Here is an 11,649-nt window from a genome sequence, read left to right on the forward strand (position 1 = left end):
ATGGGGTTTCACCATGTTAGCCAGGATGGTCTCGATATCCTGACCTCGTGATCCACCTGCCTCGGCCTCCCAAAGTGCTGGGATTACAGGCATGAGCCGCCACGCCCGGCCAGGATGATTTTTATTGTATGTGATTTATACCCCCAATGAACCAGACTAAAAAGATTTTTAGCCCTCACCATCTCAGGTGGGTGAGTTGGGGAGCTCCTGTCTGTCCCCCACCGTCTCTGGCATTTTGCAGCATCCCCCAATGCCCTGAGAGCTAGGTCAGGAGGCAGAGGAGCCTCCGATGCCCCCTCAAGGAGTGCCCCTCAGCCAAGACCCCAGGCCAGGGCGCTGTGCAGGCTCAGAGCTAGCCTTTCAATTTCATCTTCAGTTTTGTTTTCTGTGATTACATTTGGAAAGGAAAATCTAGCAGATTTGACTATTGGAGAGAGCAGATGGTCCAATTTGAAGTAAAACACAGGCATTTGGGAGCTGTTTTTGACATTCTTGTGGAAGTGCAGGTTTGTTGAGCCCAGATTAGGGAGGACACAGGGAACCTTGAGGACCCAAGGCTGTTTAAAAAGTGCATCGCCCTGAGAGAACCGGATGTGCCATCTTTTGCATTGCAATCGTAATTTTGACCTGGAGGATACAAGAACTTTTGATGCCAGATCTTTTTTTTAAAAAAAATACCTCTTTAAAAGGTCACACAATCCTATTTTTCAAATATCATCTTTATTTAAATGACTAATGCATATTCACTGAATTTAAAGCTAGATATTTAAATGTCTTAAAAATCCCTTTTCACTCTGCTCTGCCCCCACCCATTCCACAGCCCTTCCCAGAGGTGAGCAGAGTGTGCCTTTCAGATAATTCAGGGCACTGATGTACACATAGGTGGTCAAATAGAGGCCCAGAGCTTGGTTTTCTTTATGTAATTGGGGCCATTCTGCACGTGTGGCCTGTAACTTGCTTTTTCCTCTTGCCAGCACACCTTGCAGAACTTTCCTGTTGGTGCCTCTCTCCTCGTTCTGTCGGGGCCTCTCTCCTCGTTCTGTCGGTGACTCTCTCGTCGTTCTGTCGGGGCCTCTGTCCTCGTTCTGTCGGTGACTCTCTCCTCGTTCTGTCGGGTCCTCTGTCCTCGTTCTGTCGGGTCCTCTGTCCTCGTTCCCTCTCTCCTCGTTCTGTCAGGGCCTCTCTCCTCGTTCTGTCGGTGACTCTCTGCTCGTTCTGTCGGTGACTCTCTCCTCGTTCTGTCGGGTCCTCTCTCTTCGTTCTGTCAGGGCCTCGCTCCTCGTTCTGTTGGTGACTCTCTCCTCTCACCTAACACGGTGCCTGGCCACAGAGCACTTCTCAATATGCATTAAAGCTCATTATTTACCTAGAGGGCTTTGCACGTGGTTAAGACCAAGAGTAAGGTCCCTGCAGTGCCCTTGTTAGCTGTGTCTTTGTTCATGTTACTAACTTCCAATAATGATAATAACTAACATTTCTGAAGCTCTTACCGGTTGTCAGGCAATGTGCAAAATGCTTTCTGTACATTATCCCACTCAGTCTTCTCAGTTGTGAGGTGGGTACTGCAATCATGCCCATTTCAGAGAGAAGAGAAACTGAGACTTAAGCCCAGGCCTTTCTTATTCCATCCTCAAGAAGCACCAGATGAGTGAGTAGTGTCCATCCTGTTTTGCGTTTCTGTTGGTGATCTGCTGGATCCTCCTCCTGACTTGGGGTGCAGCAAAGTTCTGTCCCTCCTCTGGGGTGTCCCTCAGTAAGGAACACATGTCCATGGTCAACGCCAGGTGACTCTGCCCCTTGGAAGCCCATTGACTTGGCATAATGGGAGCACTGAACCCAGGGAGTCTCACCTCGCACCAAGGACATCAGGTTTTCCTTCTGACCACGTTTAAGTGGGTCACTAAGTGGTTTTCCTTGACTCTAAAGGCAAAGTGGCAACACCTGCCAGGAAGGGTTTCTCAGAGGTAGCCACCTGGCCCTGGTCCACCTGCATCCGAAGCACCTGCAGGGCTTATTAAACGTACAGGTTCCTGGGCCCCCTGACCTACTGGGTTAGAGTCTGAGGGCAGGAAAAACCTGAGACTATGCATTTTAAATAAGCGCCTTCCCAAAGCCCTACCCCATTCGAGAACCTTTGTCTAAGGCAGAGAGGTTGCGGACTGCTGGCTCACAGTAAAAACAAGAAGACCTCTGCTACTTTGAAAGATCTGGCAATGCCAAGCCTACTTTCCCTCATGGCACTGACCGGAGACCCTGGGACAGGGCTTAGGCTGTCTCTCCAGCTACCCCATTCCCTGCCTGTCCTCTTCCCATGGTTTCTGTCGACATTTTGAGTTTGTGACCACTGATCAAAGGAGATGGTAATGGTAACGTCTGTCAGTGCCAATGCCAGGTGACCAGGGCTTGACAAGCGAGGCCAATTCTGGGGCACGCCTCCTCCCTGTATGCAGGTGGCACTTTTGCCCTCCTTTGTAGAGCTCACGTAGGAGGCACATGTTCACCCCTCCCCACCCTCCTACTGTCTGTCCTTTGGTAGCTGCTGCCACATGTACTTTCTGAATGATCCGGACATGAAATACACCTGTGCTGCAAGTGGAAGACCCTCCCTGGGGTAAGATCAGTGTTTCTCAAAGCAGTTTACAGACCACCTGCACCAGATCCCCTAAGGGGAGCTTACAAAATGCAGATGCCTGTCTTCCACCCTAGACCTAGGGAATCAGAATCTCTGGGGTGGAGCCTGGGAATCTGCATTTTGAACACAGGCCCACAGGTGATTTTCATGCGCCTGTTGGGACCGAGAGGCCCCTGGTCTTCTGGAGAAGAGAGAGTGAATGTAGGTTCATTGAGGCCCTGGTCAAATAGGCCTCCTGGGACTTCGGCCTCTCTGAAAGAAGAGGGCCCTTTCCTCTGCCTGGCCAGAGCCTCTCCCACACGGTTCCCCGCTGTGCCCCAGGGCAGCAGGCACCCAGGGCTCAGCTCTTTATCGGATTTCATCTCCTGTCACTTTCAGAACCAACTCATTATTCCTTTATTATTCCCATTCTCCTGTTTATCATTATTAATAATCACTCCAGACAGGCCAGGGTGCTGACAGCTCCCCCTTGTCCATTCTTTTTGTCTGTTTTAATCCTGCCTGCTTATCTGGCACTGACCTGATCTTTTCCCCATTTAATTAAGCAGTGCTGGTAAGTCCGCTACGGCCCATGTGGAGATGGGACTGATCAGCTCTCCTGATAGGCAGAGGAGAAATGGCCACCCCACAGGAGGGGCACGAGGGAGTGGGCAGGAGTCCCCGGAGCAGCCACATTGGGTCCAGAGGCCTGGGGAGCCAGGGGTGGCTGATAACCAGTACCCATTGAAAAGCAATGCTTCTCAAACCTCAGTAAGTTCCAGAATCACCAGGAGGGCCTACTAAAGCCCAGATGACTGGGCCTCACCCTCAGTGCTCCTAATTCAGTAGGTTCAGCTGGGGAGCGGCCAGGACTCTACATTCCTAATAAACACCCAGCTGGTGCTGCCACTGTCGGTGCAAGGACCACATTGTCTCTGCGTTCGTGGGCCGACCTTGGCCTAGTGACGGACACTGGCCAGGCCAAAGGGGGTCTTGTTCTGATTGGATTAAAGAAGACACCTCAGCAGCGGAAACTGATTGCAGTCTTCAGGGACTGAGCCAGGGCTGCTCAGGACTAGAAAGGGAAGGGAGGGATTCAACATATGGCTTTGAGAGACAACCTGGTCTTAGTGATGCTAGGGGCAGTGAAAGAGAGAAAGTAAAGATGCCTCCATGGTTTCAAGCAGCTGGAAATATGGTGGTGCTTGACAGAGATAAGTATCAAGGGAATCCAAGGGTGTGATGCAGGGATACACTGAGGTTGGCACAAGCTACATAATCTGCCCAACCCAGTGAAAAATGAAAATGCAAGGCCCCTTGTTCAAAAGTGATTAAGAATTCGAAGTCATAGGCAACAGAGCATGAAACCAAGCACAGGGCCCTTCTAAGTACAGGCTGTCTGCCCTAGCTGAGATTCAGGCAATAGCAAGAGAGCCACAGAACAGACCACCACCTTGGCAGCCTGTCCATCACTCTGCCATCTCTCTTTTTTTTCTTTTTTTTTGAGACAAAATCTTGCCTCTGTCACCCAGGCTACAGTACAATGGCATGATCTCAGCTCACTGCAACCTCTGCCTCCCAGGTTCAAGCGATTTTCCTGCCTCAGCCTCTTGAGTAGCTGGGATTACAGACGTGCACCACCACGCCTGGCTAATTTTTTGTATTTTTAGTAGAGACGGGGTTTCACCATGTTGACCAAGCTGGTCTTGAACTTCTGACCTTGTGATCCGCCCATCTTGGCCTCCCAAAGGGCTGAGATTACAGGCGTGAGTCACTGCCCGGTTTCACTCTGCCACCTCTTGTGTGATTGGCATGTCCATTTCTGATGTCATAAGAGACAAAATGGAAAGTCATGGGGCTCAAGAGTCATCACTCAGAGTCTTATAGCGGAAGTGCTGCAAATAGGAAAACATAATGGATAAAATCCTCAGAAGAGCTGCTGGCACGATCCAGGGACGGGTACCATTGTCATCACTCACACACAGTCAACCACCTTTGGGAGAACAGAATCAGACTCTGTGAATGGAGGTTTATTTCTTTAAGCTACCATTTACTGCACATTTACTGTGTTCCAGACACTGCACATAGTCCTTTAATAGAGCACTTCATCCTTGCAAAAGCCCTGTGAAGTGTGTATTATTTTCCCCCTTGTGCAGGTGAGGAAACTGAGGCAGAGAGAAGCACAGTAACTTGCCTAGTGAGTGAGAAAACCAACGCATTAAGCCCAAGCATGTATCTGGAGCTGGGAAATGCTGTCTGAGCCGGGATGTCAGTACAAAGGACCAGAGAGCTCCAGGCTGACCCAGATGGGGGCGCCATGGGATGGGAGCTGTGTGCCTGTGCACCTGGGTGCTGCAGGAAAATGTGGAGAAACCCAAGTGCCAGCCAAAGATGGAAGGATTTATAGCAATTAAAATGTTTTGCCTGGGAGCTGTTTGGAGCCTCTCTTTTTTTTTTTTTTTTTTTTGAAGCGAGAGTTTTCTGACTCCAAGGTGTTAACAGGCCATCTAAATGGTTTTGTTTTTTAATTGCAGCAAATGACTGCACAGCCATTAGATTTTGCCTCTCTGCAGTTGTTTCTGAGCCCTTTCAGGCTTCCTCCTCCTATTTATTCTGTTTAATTCAGTCAGGTAGCTCCGGGGCAATGGAGATCAATACCTCTCTTTGATAGAAAAGAGTCAGGTTTGAAACCTAGAGATAAAACTGACACATTTTGTATAAATTTAATTAAAAATGCACCTTTAGTGGCTTGTTGCCAGCACAAAGCCGAGTGTCTATCTCTCAATCTGCCTCTCTCCTCCCCTTTCTCTCTCCCTCTCTCTCTTCCTTGGCTTCTCCCCTCTCTCTTTTTCTTGTTCCTAATAGGGAGATCTCTATATCTGCCTCACTATAGTCTCGTTTCCTGAGTTTAGACCAGAAACTTCTGTGCTGAGGGACGATAAGGGAAGTGTGTGAAATCCTCAGCAGATCCGCTCTGGCCTCCTTGTTCCAAAGTAAGCCGGGGAGAGAGAGAAGAAGGGGGCAAGATGAGGGGAGCAGAAGGCCTAGTCATGGCTTTGCTTTTCTTTTAAAATGCTTTTTCTTTTGACCCCACTGCCTGGAGGAACAGGGGCTCCCCCGGCCTGGGGCCCACAGCGTCATGGCTTCCTGGATGCTTTCCTACCTACCTGCCACTGCAGCCGCACGCGTCTCCAGGAGCCCTCAGCGGGGTGCAGCAACAGAGCCCGGGGGGTGCAGCAACCACCAGCCCCTCTCTCCGGTAACCCCAGGGCTGCTGCACACATTTGTCTTGTGTTTTACAATCCGCCCCTTCACCTCCTTCCCTGCTGTCTCTCCCCCTTTCACTCTTCTCTATCCCATTTGGCTTTCCTCATTTTTCACTTGAGTGGGTTTCCTATCCCCGACTCCTCTCTGGCCTCACTCTGCTCAACACCAATAAAACACACTCAACACAGGTAGAACAAGGTGCCCGAGCTCGCCGTGACAAATGGCTTGCCCGGCCCTTGCTAAGCGCGGCTGTAAATTGCCCCTCCCGTTGGCCTGGCGTGGCCAGGGGCTGTGCTCAGCAGCCCCTCCATGGGGGTGAGGGGGCCAGCAGCTGGCCTTAGACCTAGCATTTGGCCAGCCCCTAAGGCCTCTCCCAAGGTCCTGGCATCCAGGAGGGAGTGAGGTGGCTGGGTGGGAGGCGAGGGGCACCTGTGGTTTTGGCTGGAGCAGCTGGGCTATCTTCATTGATCGGGCCATAACTCTAGCAGCTAACATTTCCTGCACACCACCATGTGCCAGGCACTGTGCTGAGGCTCCGCAGCACGTGCGATTTAATCCTCACAGCAGCCTGTGAGGTGTAGGCACCGTGACTACTCCTGTTTCACAGATGACAATCCTGAGGAAGGCTTAACAAGGTCACATAACTTGCCAAGGTCACCTGACTACTAAGTGGCAGGCTGAGTCTACGGCAGACCTCCCGGACTTTCAAATTTGGGCTTTGCATCCCATACCCTGTGTGGGTGGCACCAGGCTGGGCACAATGGGAAGCAAGATGTCAGCTCCATGCTCCAGATGGGCATGGTGTTGATTTCCTTCTCTACTTCATGAAGCTGCTCCTGCCTTTGTCCCCACAGCCCGTGGACAAGGGGAAGACGCTTGCGGCTCCTTCTCCCCAGAACGACTGATCAGAAGTGAGGAAATCCATGCTCTTGCTTTTTTTGCCTCTCTGGGAACAGCCAGGGTGCCCCAACTTGGAGAAGGAGCAGGACAGGGGGCTTGTCTCATTCTGTCACTAGGGGAGTCCCGGGGATTTGTGTTTTGTGGGATGGAGAGCCCAGGGCTTGCGAGTCTGTAGCCTGGTCCCCATGGGCATCTGGTAACATGGTAATGGGCATGTTCGAGCTTCTCATCTTTTGCTTTGGGTGTCTTTAATCGCTGCCAATGAAAGTTCGGACTGGAGAGGAAAACAGCCCGAGCTGGGGCTGCTGGACTTCCTCTCTCTGCCTTCTTTCTCGCTGGTAATTACAAACACCAGGCGCTTTGTGTCTAAAATGGCCAGGATAATTGAAACGGAATTTGGAATCAGGGCCCCGCAGGCAACACTTGTTGAAAGAAGAAATAAAGATCGGTTGGGTCACGTCTTTTGTAATTTGCGTTTAATAATCATACCAGGAGGTACGCACAAAGGGAGAGGCGGCATGTGAGCCAGCTCCCAGCCTGCCCGCACCCTCCCTGGGTCTGCTGGGGAGGGAAGAAGGAACATGTGAGGGGCGGGCAGGGGCGGGTAGAGGGAGGACGCACACAAGTTGGAGAAAGTTATCTCCACGTGGCGGGGGCAGGAGAGGGGGTGTGGGCTGGGGTGGGCCAAGTTGCTAGCTGAGATGAAGGTGATGTGAACCACCTTCGTGTTGGGCGCCCTCACCCCCTGTGCTCTGCACACCTGCTACTTGTCTCCATGCACATACCCCATGGGAGCTGAGGGTGACTGTGGTGTGAGGCAGCAGGAGCCCAGGAGATGGATGCCGTGATTTCAGACATGCTGCAGAGAGACTCTCTGGATCAAGAGCTTGGAGCACTGCCACTACTCAGTAATGCCGGCCCCAGAGCTAGGGTGGAGGGGGGCTGCCCCGCAGGGTGTAGCTGCAGCTTCCAGGCTGTGGGCGTGCGTGCTTTCATAGGCGCTCCATGGGAGCCCTGCAGCCTACTATTCCCCAGAATCACTGATACTCATGTTTGGGTCCTTAAGGAGTGTGCCACTTTTACACAGACACACCCCCACTCTCCCGCGGACCCCCTGCGCTAAGTGCACCTAGAGTCGCACTCTCTCAACCACCGAAAACATTCCCCTCCTTCCCTTAGGATGCTGCCCCTTTCTGTCTGCAAGACCCCACGGAACTGAGATCTCAAGGGCTCCCCCGACACATCATCACAGGGTGGGGGCTGTCTTGGAGGTGGAGAGATGGTGTTACAGGCTGAATTGCGCCCCCTCCCCCGTAATTCACATTGTTGATGCTCTAACCCCCAGTACCCCAGAATGTGACTATATTTGGAGACAGGGCCTTTAAAGAGGTAATTAAGTTAAAATGAGGTCATGGAGATGGGCCCTCATCCAATCTGACTGATGTCCTTATAAGAAGAGGAAATTCGCATACCCAAAGAGACACGAGGGCCGCGTGTACACAGAGGAAAGACCGTGTGAGGACATGGCGAGAAGACGGCCATCTGCAAGCCAAGAGAGGTCTCAGGAGAAACCAGCCCTGTCAACACCTTGATCTTGGACCTCTAGCCTTCAGAGCTGTTAGAAAATACATATCTGTTGTTAAGGGACCCATCTGTGGTGCTTTGTTAGGGCAGCCCTAGCAAACTAGTACAGAGAATGAGAGGCAGGGAGACACTGGCCTGGGATGCCTCTTGCTCTGCAAGCCCTTCCCTCTCTTGTCTGGACATGCATAATGTGTGCTTGAAATGCACCAAAGAGAGGGACCCTAGCTGCTTCCCTTCCTGGTGGGGCCAGAGCCTGAATGACCCGGGGAAGGGAACTCGCATGCTGGTCTTTACCCGTGGCTCTTTCTCCAAGGCCCAGGGCTGCCCACCACTGCGCCCTGGTCATGGGGTGCTCACAGCCCTGTGATGCCCAACTTCCATCTCTTCCTTCCATTCTTAAGCCTCTTCCCCTTTCACCATTGATGAGAAAAAGTGTCCTGCCTTGGTGACACAAGAGGGCTCTCAGTCCTTGCAGAAGCCAGAATCCTGGCAACCAGGGACCTGGAATCTGGGAACCATCCAGTCAGGAATATTTCTGAACAAAGAACTATAGAAAGGGGGCATGAATGAAGAGCTTTTCAAAGTCTGGATGTCTGATGTGCGCAGTGTGACTTCCTCCCTACCTAAGGCCTTGGCACAGGGCACACACCCCTTTCAGGGCAAGGCCTATGGTCACAGGATTCCAGGTGGCTGGTGGAGAACGCTGCTCCTGGGCTCTTGTAGGTGGATGGCTTAGACCATCAGAGGAGCAGACTCTGGGGAGCAGAGGTACCCCCAGGCTGGGGACAGAGGAGAAGCACAGCAGCAGAGGATGGAAAGGGGATAAACAGAGTCCTGGACTTTTCAGCTTGCAAGGGCTTTGTGGGTCGGGGGGGATGGGTGCAGGGGGCAGGCAGCAGGCAGGGAAATCACGAGCTGCTAACATTCCGGAGAACTGCCTCTGCTGCCAAGAGCTGATGGATATGCTCTCAAATCTTTTCATTTTAGTTCCTCCATGCTAGTGTGGGAGGAAGGGGAAGTAGATGGTGGTATCTCCACTGTACAGAGAGAAAATGGGGTTTCGAGAGGTTAACTTCTTGCTCACAAATGCACAGCTTAAAAGTGGCAGAGCTAGGCCGGGCGCGGTGGCTCAAGCCTGTAATCCCAGCACTTTGGGAGGCCGAGACGGGCGGATCACGAGGTCAGGAGATCGAGACTATCCTGGCTAACACAGTGAAACCCCGTCTCTACTAAAAATACAAAAACTTAGCCGGGCGAGGTGGCGGGCACCTGTAGTCCCACCTACTCGGGAGGCTGAGGCAGGAGAATGGCGTAAACCCGGGAGGCGGAGCTTGCAGTGAGCTGAGATCCGGCCACTGCACTCCAGCCTGGGTGACAGAGCGAGACTCCGTCTCAAAAAAAAAGGTGGCAGAGCTGTAACCCAGGACTTCTAGACTCTCCATTCCAAGCCTTTCCTTCTAGAACAGGGGCTGGCAAACTACAGCCCATGGGCCAAATCTGGCCCACTGCCCATCTTCATGTGGCCTGTGAGCTGAGAAAGGCTCACATTTTTCAATGATTGGGGAAAAAAATCAAAAAATAATATTTCATGACAAGTGAAATTACATGACATTCACATTTCATAGTAGAGCTTTATTGGCACACAGCCTCACCCATTGGTTTAACCTTTGGTCCGTGGGCTTTTGTGCCACAACGGCAGAGCTGAGCAGTCATGACAGAGACTGCAGAATCCTCAATACCTAAATATGCCTTTTCTGGGCTTTCATAGAAAGCATTTACCAACCTCTGCTTTAGGGTCACATAACTTGAGAGATGGAAGAGATCTCAGGCACCATCCAGTCTGAAAATTTCAATTCCCTCCCATTCTATCCATCTATTTCCCCCAAAAAGCAATTAGACCCATTGCATCTAAACAGCTTCATTCCTAGGTTACCCTCGGTTCCCCGCCCCCCGCCCAGCCTCCTCCCTGTCCTGCACTGCTCTCTGGAAGCTGAGCTCACAGCAGCCTGCCCTGGGGCTGGGATGAAAGACTTTGTACCTCTACATCTTTGCTCTGTTGTTGTCTGTTCCTGAGGCTCTTATGGGGCTCCTGTGGCACCAAGCCACCCATGTCCTCGGGCTTGGAAGCCCACAGCCTGCAGGAGGCACCCAAACCAGGGCCCAGAGGAGACCACTACCTGGGTGATTGGAGCAGGACGTGGTGAAACTTGGGGATGTGCCCTGGGGTCACACTGTTTTGGTGAAAGCAGGTTCAAGTCCTGGCTCTGGGTAACTGCTGACTTGGGTGAGTCACTTCAACATTCTGTGCCTCAGTTTTCTCACTTGGAAAATGACTGAAATAATAGCCTCTACCCCATGGGACTGTGTGAGCATGAAACGGGTCAATGCATGTAAAGTGCTTAGAGAGGCACCTGGCGCACAGCATGTGCTCTATGAGTGACGATCATCATGATGACGATGGTAAGGATGATGACTATTATTAAAAGTCCTATTCTAGCCAGCTTATTGTTTCAGGCCTACTGAGCAGAAGCAGGGGTTTTTACTGGACCTCCCTGCACAGAGATCCCAAGTGCCCAAGGGCCTTCATGGGACCATCAGCTGCCAAAAAAAATTCTATAAATCCGAGTCTTAGCCTGAGATTTTGTGCCAAATTTCCCCTGGAATCTGTGTCTGGGCTGAGGGTCAGGGGGATCAGAAGGTCAAGGCCACAGGCTAAGTGCTCTCTGTCTGGGGAAAGAGGTGTTATGAAAAATAAGGGCAAGATGGCAGTGAAAATGAGTGAACTGTCAACGCACTTGAATCCTGTAAATACAACAGTGAGCTAAGAAAGCAAGTTGCAAAAGAAGATAAACCACGTGGTGGCCATTTACACAGAAACATGAAACATGCCAGACAATTCCGTGTATTGTTTAGGATACATTCCTATATGGTAAAAGTCTAAAGAAATGTACAGGAATGGGCCAGGCACGGTGGCTCACACCTGTAATCCCAGCACTTTGGGAGGCTAAGGTGGGCAGATCACTTGAGGTTAGGAGTTCGAGACCAACCTGGCCAACATAGTGAAACCCCATCTCTACTAAAATTAAAAAATTAGCCAGGTGTGATAGCGGGCGCCTGTAATCCCAGCTATTCAGGAGGCTGAGGCAGGAGAATCACTTGAACCCAGAAGGCGGAGATTGCCGCAAGCCGAGATCACGTCACTGCACTCCAGCCTGGGTGACAGAGCGAGACTATGTCTCAAAAAATAAATAAATAAATAAAAATTTAAAAATTGAAAAAAGAACTCT

Source organism: Mandrillus leucophaeus, unplaced genomic scaffold (assembly GCF_000951045.1).
Source record: "Mandrillus leucophaeus isolate KB7577 unplaced genomic scaffold, Mleu.le_1.0 Scaffold228, whole genome shotgun sequence".
Classification (NCBI taxonomy): domain Eukaryota; kingdom Metazoa; phylum Chordata; class Mammalia; order Primates; family Cercopithecidae; genus Mandrillus; species Mandrillus leucophaeus.